Source organism: Heliangelus exortis, chromosome 16 (genome assembly GCF_036169615.1).
Source record: "Heliangelus exortis chromosome 16, bHelExo1.hap1, whole genome shotgun sequence".
In the NCBI taxonomy this organism is placed as follows: Eukaryota; Metazoa; Chordata; class Aves; order Apodiformes; family Trochilidae; genus Heliangelus; species Heliangelus exortis.
This window is the reverse complement of record NC_092437.1, coordinates 6,367,761-6,381,500: the sequence shown is the minus strand read 5'-3', so window position 1 is coordinate 6,381,500 and position 13,740 is coordinate 6,367,761. Positions and strand designations below refer to the sequence as shown.

The 13,740-nt window shown below is 41.8% G+C and overlaps 1 long non-coding RNA gene across 1 annotated transcript in view; it reads right to left on the bottom strand.

Annotated features, from left to right (window-relative positions):
• The window catches only part of LOC139803611 (uncharacterized), a 45,793-nt gene extending 37,785 nt beyond the window's left edge, over positions 1-8,008 (bottom strand). The window contains exon 1 of the long non-coding RNA XR_011729067.1: positions 7,809-8,008. This is a non-coding gene — a long non-coding RNA (uncharacterized lncRNA). The remainder of the gene's footprint in view (positions 1-7,808) is intronic.
• Positions 8,009-13,740: the final 5,732 nt, after the last annotated feature.

The window sequence follows — 13,740 nt, the reverse complement described above, 5'->3', positions numbered from 1 at the left end:
ATCCAACATGCCCTGTGGGCAATGTAAATAAGTGACTTCGACCATCAGATAAGTGCAGCAATAGGAGGCAGACAGATGGACAGACAGACTGCTGGGGCAGGCAGGCAGTTTGGGGAGGGCAGCTTAGCTGGGACACGTATGGCACCCATTGCCTGTTCTACTGGGATCCCATCCTCTCACTCCACTCTCAGAAGTGCATCCAATGAGGGTCCTCCTAGAAACTTGAATTTCTCACTTGGCTTGCAGTGGGACTTGCATGTCTAGCCAGTGACACTACTACTTTCAGAAGTAATTAAAATTTTAATTATGCTTTTTTAATAGCCAGTAGCTTCTGCTTTGCAGTTTTGCTTCTGTTCCTGTTGGATGCACCATGGAGCAGTGCCATAAACCTTCAACTGTTCCTCCAGCAAGATTTGAGAGTTTGAACACACAGCTAGCAGGGGCTTCACAGTGTGTACAGCTGAGTTTTTGGCCATGTCACAGTTGCAGACTAAAATCAGAACTGGGCACTACATTTCAGAGCCAAAAAAACATCCCTTCAAGATTTTCCAGCACAAGTTTGGAGAAAGAACAGCACAGACTGAAAGGGCCAGGTCCTCAACCATTATCAAACTTGCAGACAGATTTATTCCTGGGATCAATATACCAACTTTCCTTCAAACCAGGCTTTCAAGCTGAGTTCTGGTAATTGTACAAAAAAGGGAAAGACAGGTAGCCACGGTAAAACCTAAATACAAACTCTGTTAAGAGGACTTGTGCTGGAGCACAAGCATTGAAAATCATCAGGGAAAGTCAGTGAGTTATTTGTGACCTTGGGCAAGTTGCTTAATCTCTTACTAGTTCAGACAGGCAGAGTCGCACTTACACTAAAAACACAACCTCCCATTCCTCCCTCCTGCAGAAGGGGACATAGGTGTGGAAGAAAAAGTGAACACTTTTCTAAACAGATTGAAAGGCAGAAGACTAAATAAAACACGAAGAATTTAAAAGGCAGCTCACTGTCTGCTTTATCTTCAGACAGGGATATCTGAGTGAGATCCAGCTCAATCCCTCAAGCTTTCGACATTTAAAGGATGCCTGACCTTCCTGAGGCAGCCCCAAGGCTCCCTTTCACCCATTTGCAAAAAAACCAAAAAAAAACCCAAAAAAACAAAAACCTTGAACACTGACTGCTCGTTAATTTGCTTTTCTTTCCCCACAGTTTGTTTGCCAGTTTGTTTGCCAGCTTGTCTGTGTAGAAAGATGTAAGCAGGTTTTTATTATTTTCTAGTGACCACTTGATCCCCTGTTGTAGAGACCATCAGCAGATGATGGAGCATGAGTTTAACATCACTGAACTTTAATGTCCCTAAGAGCAGTGTGAGGATGCAGATCAATCTTATCAAACCTGTTCTGCCCACCTGGCACTGCCAGGGAACAAACCACTGCCACTCTTGACCTGTCCTCAGACACTGCCACCAGCAGCAGACAGGAGCCATCCCCTGCAGAGGTCCCACCACATCCCAGCACTTCCCAATCACACTGCATTGCCAAGCAGGTACAGAACAGCAGCACCGAGTGGCTGCAATCTGGCTTCTAATTATCACCATGACTTCAGCAATTCAAATACCATTTGCTAATTGCTCTAGTTGCTACCCATTTGTGTACACAGTCACCCAACTGGACATACAGCTGGGTGGCAGTGAGCCATGCCTGCTTTTCAGGTCCTAATTTTATCTCCGTTTTTAATACAGGGTCTGAACCTCCAAGGTTTTGACTTCTTTAGATCCCCCTGTTAGAAAGTTATGAGAAAACATTTGTGGTTGGGTGATTTCCTTTGCCCTAGACAGCTGTCAAGAATAGCAGAATGGCCCAAGGCAAAATCTGACGTGGGAGTAAGGAGTGTCTTAAGCCAATAAGTTAAAGCAATGGGTTAGAAAGCCCAAGGAAAAAAATGAGCCAATAATTGCTGAAAATCTTCCTATTCTACTAAGTTTATTTAGTCAAATTCAATGGCTCCTCTCCAGTCCTTCAACTTTCTCCGTGCCTTAGAAAAGAACCTGATTAATTGTTTTGATTCCATTGTTCAATTATCCTCAGCATCAGCAGCACAGACCGACGCTTGGCTCCTGCAGAACAAATCCCAGCCCTCTCTCAGTCTCTCAGACTGCAGCATCCCGTTGGCTCCAGCTGCAGGAGAAGCAGGAACAGCTTTGCAGACAGCAGAGGCCAAAGAGGATTTAGGTCTCAGTGAGAAGCAGCCAGCACAGAGCTGGCCCCAGGTCACCCCACGCTCAACGTCCCCGTCCCTATCCCCCGGCCCTGTGCCAGCCAAATCAGGGCTGCTTTTCTCTCCAAGTTGGCAGCAAGGAACCTTTTAGGAAGTTTAAGCATCTCAAAAGCATTGTCACAAATTACATTTTAGAAACTGGGACATCAGCTGCTGCTTACAATCCTCTGAGCAGATTTGAGAAATGCAACCAGATCCCCAAGAGCTCCCGCAACAACTCCAGGTGAATCAAACTGAAAATATCTGTTTCTCACATGTTGTTTGGAGTAAAAAGTGATCAAAAATCGTTTAGTTACACCCTGCCAGTTCTGCTAGAAGAGTCATTTAATGAGAATGGATAAAAACTCTTCACCAAATGTTAAAGGAGAAGGAGGTGGAAAAATGGATTAGCAACTTGGAGACAATTGTCACAGATCGTGTTTGTTCTTCTTCAAAAAATCTCAGTTTTAATGAACAAATGCAAATCTCCTCACCTCCAAAAGATATTACCAGATGAAAGAAAATCTGTTTGAATAGTCACTATTTTCAGTGCCACTTTGGGGGGAGGGCTTTTGTCTACCAAATTGAAAAGTTTGGAAGAGACAGGAAAGGATGAAAGGAGCATTTGTATTTGATTCAACATTTTTGCAAGAAATAGTTGCAATTGATGTGTCCCTGGCTCTGGACACTATCAACATCCCCTGCCATGCACAAATCTGAAAGTTTCCACATTGCTGCTTTTGGATTGCCATTGTTCAGAGCTGCACTGAGGCCTGGGGGCTCAGCACCTCCTGTACAGGATGCACCCCTGAGGTGCCCAGCACACAGCACAGGGGCTGCCTTCACCCTCTGTGTTACAATCTGGGTCACTCAGGACCCACAGCTTCCCTGAAAGTTTGGGTCCCTGTCACAGGATGCATTTTGCTAAGCAAACATTTACAACACAGATATAATTACTTTTCTTTCTCGTAGCCTTTGCACAACAAATAGTTTCACTGGAGTGCTTATTCTCATTCAATAAGAAACGTAAATTGTGTTTATCATAAGACCAATTTTTACTTTTCTCTAAAAAAGTCTTAAAATTCAGCTTTTGCTTTTCTCACTAAATGACTGTGCACAGAGCTGTCTCTCAGTCTGCATCTTCCATGAAGTATTCACTGAATATAGACTGGCTGGTTATCAGGTAATATTTTATACAAAGGCTGAATCTTTATTTAATAGTCAGTCTTCTATTGATTCATGCAGCCAGGACTGGTGACTAAGAGAGCTGTGATTCATTAGCACCTGTTGGCATGTGGGATTTGGGGTTTCTTTTCATTCTTTACCACCTCTTCCTTCTGCTTCCCCTAAGCAAGCACATATATGTAGGTTTTTTGTGGGTTTTTTTGTTTGTTTTTTTATTTTTTAATTCAAGGCTGTATCTTGGCAGTAGCTCCACAATTGTAGCAAAATTCATATCTTACTATGTGGCATCTCTGCAGCTATTTCAGAGCCATCTCCAAGTTTCTAAAAGCTCTCTAACTTACCTACCATGCTATTTATCTTTAATTTTTTCATCAGATTGGAAATATGAGGTAAAGTCTAACATATGGGCTACAAGAAAGTAATGCATGATTCATGAAAGCTACATTGCTCAAAAACTCCTTGTCCATTTTGTACCTGTACATATACAGTGTCCTGCCTAGACAAGATTTTTTCACCAACTGAAAATAAAAAAAAATTAAGAAATCTGTCATGTTTATACATAGCTGGTAATTGTACCTTTGAATCAGCCAGCAAATAGAATTAGCTCCAAAATTAACAAACTATCTCTACCAATATTTAGTTCTACATTTACAAACACAAGCAGGTTGCATGGGTTGCAGTACTGACTCCACCTGTCCCTACATAATTACTTCAGAGTTTTCAAGCAAGGAGCAAGCCCCTCCAGCACTGCAGTCCATGGGCACCACCATGGGCAGCCCCAGCACCACCTGACTCCAGATTCTGCTCATTTTTGCACAGAGAGCTGGTTGCATCTCCAGGAGCACACCATCCAGGACCTGGACCAGGGCCACCCAAGCCATTTTTGATGAATGAACCCTTGCCAGTTCCACTTGGTTGTGTTCTCAGAGATGCAGACACCAAGGGTCTCAAACTTTGCTCTTAGTGGTCTGAAATCATTACCTTGAATAGTGGGTCTCTTCACTCTTTGATGACTCTCTTGGAGGTGTGTATGGCAGGTGATGAAACCCCAGACCCTCTTCTCTCTGGGCAATCTCCCTGACTCCTCTCCTCAGGTTTTTACTCCCATTTCCCTTAATTATCCTCCTGCCCAACAAGATGATGAGCATCAGGCATGAAAACCTGGCTTAGTTAAATAAAGTCTGACTTCTTCCACGGGTGTAAGTGGGGATGGGATTTCATTACAAGCTCTGTTTCCCCAGGGCTAACTAATGGCAGACAGAGCTTCACCTGGGAAAAAGCTGGGTTATTACAGGATTAAATTCAATAGTGTATCATGACTGTGGAACTGTGAGCCCAGTAAAACCCCAATATTTGAAATTCAAGCTCTAAGGCAACTCAGACCAAAGCCTCTATCTATCTATGTCTTTCTTTTCTATCTTTCTTTTTCTCTTTCTCTCTTCTTTATCTTCTTTCTTTTCTCTCTTTCTTTTCTCTCTTTTCTCTCATTTCTCTTTTTTCTCTCTTTCTCTTTCTTTCTTTCTCTCTCTCTCTCTTTTTTTTCTCCCCATCCTTTGCGTCACAATCCACCTTTAAAATCTTTTTTTTTTCCCTTGGAGCCTGTCAAAGCTGCCTCCCCTGGGCTCTCCCCTATTGTGCATGCCCTCATGCAGTCCCTTTGTAATACCCAAGCTGTGCAGTTGATGCTCAGACTGAATTAGAAAGCAGGCTTGTGTCTGTTCTGCAAACATACCTCTAGCTTTGTTTTCCTTCCCTTAATGTATTCCAGTCTATGCCTGGGTAGTTAAAATCTTCAATTCCTACCACTCTCTCCTCTTTACATGCCTGTTTTATTTGCGCAGTCATTTCACAGTCCAGTTGTTCTTTCTGGTCAGGTGGCCTATAAAATATTTCTATTACTAGTTTACTCTCTGAAACATCTCCAACTGCAGCCCATAATGATATAGCAGCCCCATTCCAGCCTCTCTCAGATCCCCACTTTCAAAGGCTAATAAATCCTTTTCCTTCTCAAATGACTCTCTCTCCTCTCATTCCCTTCTCTTCCTCCCCAAACTATATAAACAATCTCTACTCTTTAATGTCAACGTCTCTGTTATCTTCTAAGGAAACTGCAGTTCCATCCATACCTATTTCCCAATGGACAATTCCTACTCATACAGCTAAACTCCTAGCATCCACATCCAGACACAACAATAAAGTGTCCTCCTCCTTCCATTCTTTCTGCAAATATAACTTCTTCCTGACCACATCAGGACCTGGCTTTGATTCCTGATCAGGGTAAGCAGAGCTGGTTCTTATTTTTGTCCATCACCCTGCAAGTCTCTGCCAACTGCTTTTAATTTATCTGTAAAGAAGAAGCTGGCTAGGGTCAAAGATTTCTCTTTTTTAGTGCCCTTCTTCTACTGCATCCCTTAGAGATAACCAACCACCCTTTCCCACTTCCACTATAAGAACCATCCTCTCTGTGTCCTGGTGTAGGCTGGTGACATGAACCTGGTGCTTGGGGTTGAAACTGTCCTTGAGGTTTTCACTGTGTACCTTGACCTCTACAGCCTCCAAATCCCACAGCTGCAGTATTTTAGTGTAGGGCTCTGCTGCAGTGGGAGACAACCTCATAAGGTTCTTCCCTCCAGCCAGGTCTCTGCAGATTTTTTGGGTAGTTACAGTCCTATGGGCACAGCCACAGCTCTGAGACTCAGTGTGAGCTGCCAAATGCCCTCCAGTGTTTCTCCTGCTAGGAGCTCCACAGACAATGTCCTGAGCAAGATTTTCTATAGCAGCCAAGTGAGGAGTTAATAAACAACGTGAACTCCACAGCTTCCCAAATGACACTTAGAACATCCCTGGAAGCTGTGACACCCGGGTTCTTTTGTCATCAGGATGAGAAACTAAGAAACATCAAATCTCATCACACTGGGGAAAAAGCCAGAGGAGATAAGGGAAGTGCAGGATTTGCTCCCATGTGCCACGGGTTACTGATGTGTTTTTAAGCATGAAGCCAAAGTTTGAAGAAATTTACACTGAACTTTGCTATGCTAGAAAGGAAGTTTGGAAGTTCCTAAAAATCTGGGAATCTGCTTGTCTTAGTAAGCCACCAAAAATAACAAAAACAAAAGGCTTGGAAGATGTTTCAGGAAAAGTTTTCCTGGACAAAGATTGATGCATGCCTCCTCCCATGGGAGCACATTTTGCATTAGGGATCAAATGTAAGACTCGGAGTCAAGGCCTGTTAAGTGTTTGATCCTGCCATTGATTTTATATGTAACCAAAAGCAACTAAATCTACCTCTACCTATAACCTCTCTCATCTGGAAAACTGGCTACTAAAGATAATCTGAACCCATGAATTTTCTGATAACATTTTTCTGGCAGTCTTGCAGTACTCTTGGACAGAAGGGTGAGTTTATTAATAATTATCTTGTCACCCCGTAAAATAAAATCATTAAAATGTGTTTTTTTTCTCTTCCAAACAGACATTTCTGCCACCATTTACAAGAACCAAGGCATCACATCAGGACAGGTCAGGGAGCTCCAGTGCCCCATAGCATCACCACAGCTGTGTGTGACAGGAGTGTGTGAACACAGACACGGACACACCATCCGCTTTCCCAGCTCACTGCACAGACTGCCTCCATTCCAGACTGATGAACCACATCTCAGCTGCTGGGAGAAGTCACCCCAGGACACTGCCAGGAGGAAATGTGGTGGCACAGGGCTGAGAATCTCTGCCCACTCCTTGCCCTGCTATTTGCCCTTCTCTTGTGCAATGGGTACAGTTTGCTAAAAAGCCCAGCAGAGCAATGCTGTAATTCTGTGTGGGGACCCCAGCACTCATGGTATGCAGCATACAGGTGCAGCTTTGCCAGGGAAATGACAGAGTTACACGAGGTAAATCCACAGTGAGGGAGAGGATGAGAAAATTATATTGGCTGTAATGTTTACAAACACTCGTCACCTTCCGACTCACTGATGAATTGGTAATTTTTTGGCTGGGAGAAAAGATCCCTTTTGCTTTAAAGAAAGCTATTTGATGAGACACAAGGGAGACAATTAAACATTTAATTCAATTTGACCTGCTTTGCCATTACAGCTCTTTGTTTCTCCATCTCTTTCTTTCACACTGACCTTTAGGATGTGGTACTTTGTGGGTCGGTTTTATTTTTTTTAATTTTTTTTTTTTTTTTTTTTTTTGACCAGGTCAGATCAGACAGACCCTGTTTCCCATAGATAACATGAATCCCGAATATTAATGCAGCTTTCCCCTATTGTGTCCCTTTGCCTCCCTCCCCCCTTGCCCCCAATTCCCCCCACATGCCCCCCCCTGCCTGCGAGCTCATTTGCACAAAAGCACACCGAGTCCCCACTCAGCAGCCCACCTTGAACAAAACACTCCAGGACTCTTGAAACAGCAGAAGTGCTAATCAGGCAGGGCCCTGTGCTCTCTGCTTCTGCAGTGGTTGCCTGGCATAGAAATGGGCTGTCTGGCCGCAGCTATGAGGTAACGTCTGGCTTTTTTGCCAAGCTGCAGAACTAGTCAGACACTCCCTGGAACAACATTTCTTCAGGAAAAAAAAAAAAAAAAAAAAAAAAAAGTTAGGCAAGAAATGATCTTCTAGAAACTTCCTTGCATCTTTCTGTGTGTGGTTTGTTTTTGGTTTTTTTTTTTTTTTCTGTTGGGGCTGTTTGTTTGTTTGTTTGTGGGTTTTTGTTTTTGTTTTTTTAAAGTTATATAACCAAATTGCTTAGAATGCAATGGGTTTCATCAGCTGATTTTGGGCAGTAATCTTATGAAACTGAATTCTCACGCTTAAAAGGCAAATTGGAAATTTGGAAAGGGGAAAGAACACACACACAAAATATATACACACATGTACCCCACTCTTTTTCCTGCCACACTGTCTAAATCTATCAGCTATTTTTGGATGCAAACTGAAATAGAGCAACACAAATTCAAGCAAGGCAGAGCTAACCTGCATCTGCAGCATCTTTTTTGCAATGCTGCCAGTTAATTTAATTAACCAGTTAGAGGAAATATTTGTTACACTGCAGCAGCTCTTTTCTTTCCTTTATAAATTTCTTGTTTACCAAGATTGCATCATATTCTTGATTAAGGTTATCCTGCTTTTTATATTATCACCGACAACTTGTTTTTTTTTTTTCCTGAAGGACAGAATATATATAGCTCATTTTTCTGCAGTGGAGGTTGAGAAATAATCTGAACCAAAGAGACATGATTATTCCTTTGGAATTTCAAGCTGTGGCTAACAAAACCTCTTGTATTAAATATGTGTGTATATGTACCTATCAAAAATTTAGACTTGTCCCTAGGTGACATCCTTCAAAGAGTTAATTCCTGAGAAGCAGCAGCTTTGAAAAGGTGCAAGAAGGAATGTCTTGTCCTCAGGGTAGGACCAGCCAATGGAGCTGGGTGCTGGTGATGTAATGCTCCAACCCTGGTGCATCATTGGTTCTGGAGACATTAGACTTGATATGATTTTGGGGAGTTTGGTGAGAGGAGTTTTGCAGAAGAGCCTGTAAATTTCCCTGCACCAAGGACATTTCACTTCAGTTCCCTGGTGTTTGTCAGCTGGGGCACGTCTGGCTGGTAGAAGTTTGCTCTGATGATAATACTTCTCTTTTGTGTCTTCTGGGTACTATTTAGCTATTCTGTATCCTGCTATCTGGGAGGCATTTCTCTGAAGTCAGTCAGTGCTGGAATTACTTCTCCAGCCAGCCCATGAAATTGAAATGAATTTTTAATAAAAAGCAGTTGTTTTTTCTGTGAGTCACCTCTGAACTCTTAATTGTTTCAGGCACCAACTTCCATTCCCCCAGCTTCTATTACCTTCAAACTTTTCATCTACCCAGTCTTACTTCGTTAACCGATTACTTCATGAGGAGATGGCTGATGATGTCTTAAATGAAGCTCTCCAGTCTGGGCTTGTTCTGGAGGAATTTGTTTAAACCACCATAACGCCAGTCAACTCAGGAACATTTTGTCACATTTGCTCACCAAGGTCTCGTGCAGCAGGAGTTGCAGGAATGCAACTCCGAAGCTGCCTGGCTGCTCCAATGCACCGAGTGGTTTGTCTGAACTTTAGCCACAATTCAGTCACAGAATCCTCTGAGATTCTTATCCCTTTCTCCCACCCCCTCTAAATAAAAGTTTCAGAAAACCTACAAGGATGGTTAAAGCCTTTGTCAAACTAGGGAAGAGGAAACAGGAACTGCAGGAGATGTTCACAGGCTGCCTTCCCCTGGTTCCCTGGAGATGCAGGCACTGGAGATGCTGAGGTCAAGGCAGCAGCACAGGAAGCCCAATCCTCAGCCCACAGCCCTCTGGAAACCCCGAGCACTGCAGTTTCCCGACCTTCCCCTGGGCACCCCGAGGAGCCCTGCCAGTTGCCAGAGGCCAAAGATCACACGAGTGCAGTGGAGAGCTGAGCAGTTCCAAGATACAAACAAATTAGCACTTCTGAGGTTTGCTGCTTTTCCAAGCAAGAACAAGAACAAGAAATCCTGAAATTCTCTAAAAACTATGGGTAAATATAGTTTCTGCTCAGGTTCTTAATTTTATTGAAATAAAACCAAGGTGCGGGCTTTGATGCACAGTTTTGAAAAGACACAGGAAAATATATGATTTACTATAAAGAAAATTAAATTAATTCCAGAAATCAAATTTTCCTATTGCCTCCCATTTTTGTCTGAAATAACATAGAACCTTCAATGAAACTGGGTCATGTTAGAATAGCCATACACACCTTCTCAAGCCTACACTACCTCTGCTTCTTCTGATAAGCAGAGTACAAAGATGGACCAAAGCAAACTGTGCACATCCTCTCCTTGTGCTGTACAGTCTAAATTATTTCTATACATGGATTATCCCTGGGGTACAACTGCCTTCTTTGTCTGTGTAACACAGTCTTAAAAACCTTTCAGAGAATGAGATCTAAAACTAACCTAGAGTCTGTTCCACTACCTAACTTTCCTAATAAGCAGAAAGCTTTTCCTAATATCCAATTTAAATCTTTATTTTCTGCAAATTAAGTTGATTTCTTCTTAAGCTGCTGTCCTACCTCCAGTAGAGAAGGGAAATAACTAATCATCACCCTCTTTAAATCAACCTTCTCCACAGTACTAAGTTATTCTCTTGCCATTCCTTAAACCTTTTTTCCCCAGACAAAACGAATCCAGGTCTCACTATCTTTTCTCCTTACTCACAGAGTCTAAATTTCAAATAGTTCCTGCTGTCCCCTCCCTGGGATTTTGTCTCTATGTTTTTTTTTCAAATGTCCAAAATTACACCTAACATACTGTGCTTCTGACCAGCATATTGATGCCTCCTCTCACCCTGCTCATCAGCACAGGCAAAGAGAGCAAGGATTTCTTCTTGGAACACAGGCTGATGGAATCTAGGGAGGGGAATGGCATCCATGTAGAGCTCTTGCTTTGTGACATCTTGTTGAAAAAGTGTCCATGTGTTTTATACCTCCTCAGCTTCCTGGAGGAGTAATGATGCACATTGTACCCTGAAGGAAGTATTTCTGCTAATGTTGCCAGGTGTTTCCACAGCTCAGCACTTAGCTGTGCTTTCCATGTGCTGTGAGCCACCAATTTATTGTACTGACTTGCCAGAAGAAGGGAGGGATTTAGTAGCAACCCATTGAAACATGGGAAATGAAGACAACAGCTGAGCCCTGTTCCAGTGCAGTGCATGCTGCTGTTGTGTGAAGTGTTACCAGTTTATGTCATTCTTCTGGATGCAGGGGATGCAGTCCTTCCTTGGTCATCCTTCTCAGTTGAAACCTACATTTGCCATCTGTTATGAGTTGGAAAAAAATTGTTGGAACCAGAGGACAATGACTTCTGATTTGATTTCTTTCTTTGCTCTATTGAGCAAAATGAGGTTTTGTTTGCTACCTTGATGGAAGCAGTGCATCATTTCACTTCTACCTAAGCAGAGGTATTAAGATGAAGCTGCTGTACAATCATATAGGAGTGAATCTAAAAAGCCTCTTTGTGTAATTTAACATTTTGTTTATGGATTTTGACAGTGAAGCTTGTGACATTAGAACTTAATGACAATGAAATCCATACTCTGTAATATACCTTTTCTCTTCCAGACCTTTCTAGTTCTTGAAGAGACATTTTGTGCTGGCTTTAGAAAACAAGTGTTGCAACAAATACTGTGCAGTGCTGAAGATCCTTTTTCTACACACTCTGTAGAGAGAACTCAGCTATGGCTGCACAGGGTGTTTGCTCTGTGGGTTACAGAAATGCATCTCACTTGTGACTTGAGCTAGCCAAGCTTCCCAACATTACTGCAATAACAATGGGGGGGGGGGGTTGGAGGGGTTTTTGTGATGCTTTGCTGCTTTCCATTTAGTTCAGGCCATTTGAGAAAAAAGCTTTTGCTCTAACAAATATCTTCTGCAGCACAGGGCTTCGTCTGAGCCAGCCAGCAAACCAAAGGGACTAAACATGAACTTAGGGAATAAAACTGAATTGGGAATTTGAAAATTATTATTATTATTTCCAAATACCCTTCTGACCTGACAGAGAAGTCCAGAGGACAACTCAAGATGCATTACTGAGTACTTGTTCCTCTATAGAACATTTGGAAAGCCAGACAAACTAACCACTCAAAAATGTCAGCCTGCTCACAGCTGCTCCCCAGCCCTGTCCCCAGAGCACCTTTGGTAGGTGCTTAAAAAGCATCTGCAGATGACTTGCTGCAAGGTGACAAAGAGACCCTTTCCAGGGCAGCCCATGGAGCCCCCTCCCCACCAGCCCCATCCCAGAATCTGCTCCTGTAAAGGGAGCTGCTCAGCCAAATCTCTGCAGTCACCCACAGGGACTCCTGCTGGACAACACCCCAGTGTTAGGTCTTTCACTGCCAATATGTTTCTTTACAAATTATTTGCATTTGAGGAAGAAAAATTCCACTCCGTGGCACATAAAGTGGCAGTTTAAGTGTTAATTATATTTTCATATCTGAACATAAGCCCCAGTTTGTTAGAGCACGGGTTTCCTTAAAATACATTGTAATAAAATATCGGAAAGAGACAACATTCTAGAATCAATTTTCACATTTATGCCTTTAAAGTATAGTTGCCTTTTTCTATCTCATTTTGTCAGCTCTGTATGGCTTTATGCTTGTTTTGCATTTAATCAAAAATATGTCAGTCTGTAATTTGCATTGTTTTCTCAATTGAAAACAAAATGCCTCAAAATACTAAGACAACAAAACAAGCAAATATTCAACAATGTATTGAACTATGTGGGCCTGTTCACTTGAAAGAATACATATAACTTAGTTTATAAACTACAGGTAAATCTGCAAAGATTCAAATTAGAGTTGTGCAGATAATATCCTATTGCTGTTAATTGCTGCTGTCTGTGGATATACATTACTTATAATTTTCACAGCTCATTCACATCAGAAATGAAAAAAAAAATCCTGTGGCAGACACTGTAGCTCTGACATTTATCATCACATCTGAGGGCTTTCTTTGGAATCACAGGAACTGGACCTTATGTATATATGATTTATTTCATTTATTGGATTGCAAAATTTTAAGTCTTTCCAAGGTCATTATGCTAACGGGAAGTAAAAGGTTAAAAGATGCTGACTCCAGACTTTGCAGAACCTTTCCAATACCTTCTAAGCACTCATTGCCAATTCCTAAAACTCCCGACATCTTATTTTTAAGCTTGTCCAAACTCTTGAAAATCCCAGGAGCCTGTAGCAGTCTTCCAAACCTCTAGCAGTACATTTACTTTCTACTGAGTTAACTACTAGACCTAATTAAACAACACTGTCTCATCTGAGTGGATGATATTCTTACAGTCTGAATACAAATTAAAATTCCAGTTCTGTTAACATTCAGGTCAGTTAATCAGAATAAACCTCTTTAAAAATTAGAAGACCGAAGTGATTTCAAAGTCAATCATACTCAACTTATTTGTAAGGATGAGTTTGTAATATTCTCTATTGGTTCTCTTTAAATAATAATAATAGAAAAAGAGCTCACAGTTCTCAGATCAGCTTAATTCAGTGAAAGAGAAGAAGGGAATTTTACATGAAGGGTTGCTTAAGAGTTTCAGTTTCCAAAGGGCAGGCAAGCAGTTTTACGTGTTGAAAATTGCACAGACAGTTGCCAAAACAGCATGTGCAAATTAGACATCATTCACATAATGAACTTGTTAGAAGACTAATTCAAGATTTGCATGTGGAAATCCAAATGTGGAGCTATATTATTCCTTGTGAATGCAGATGTATCTATTAGTCTGTGTTTTATAGCAGAT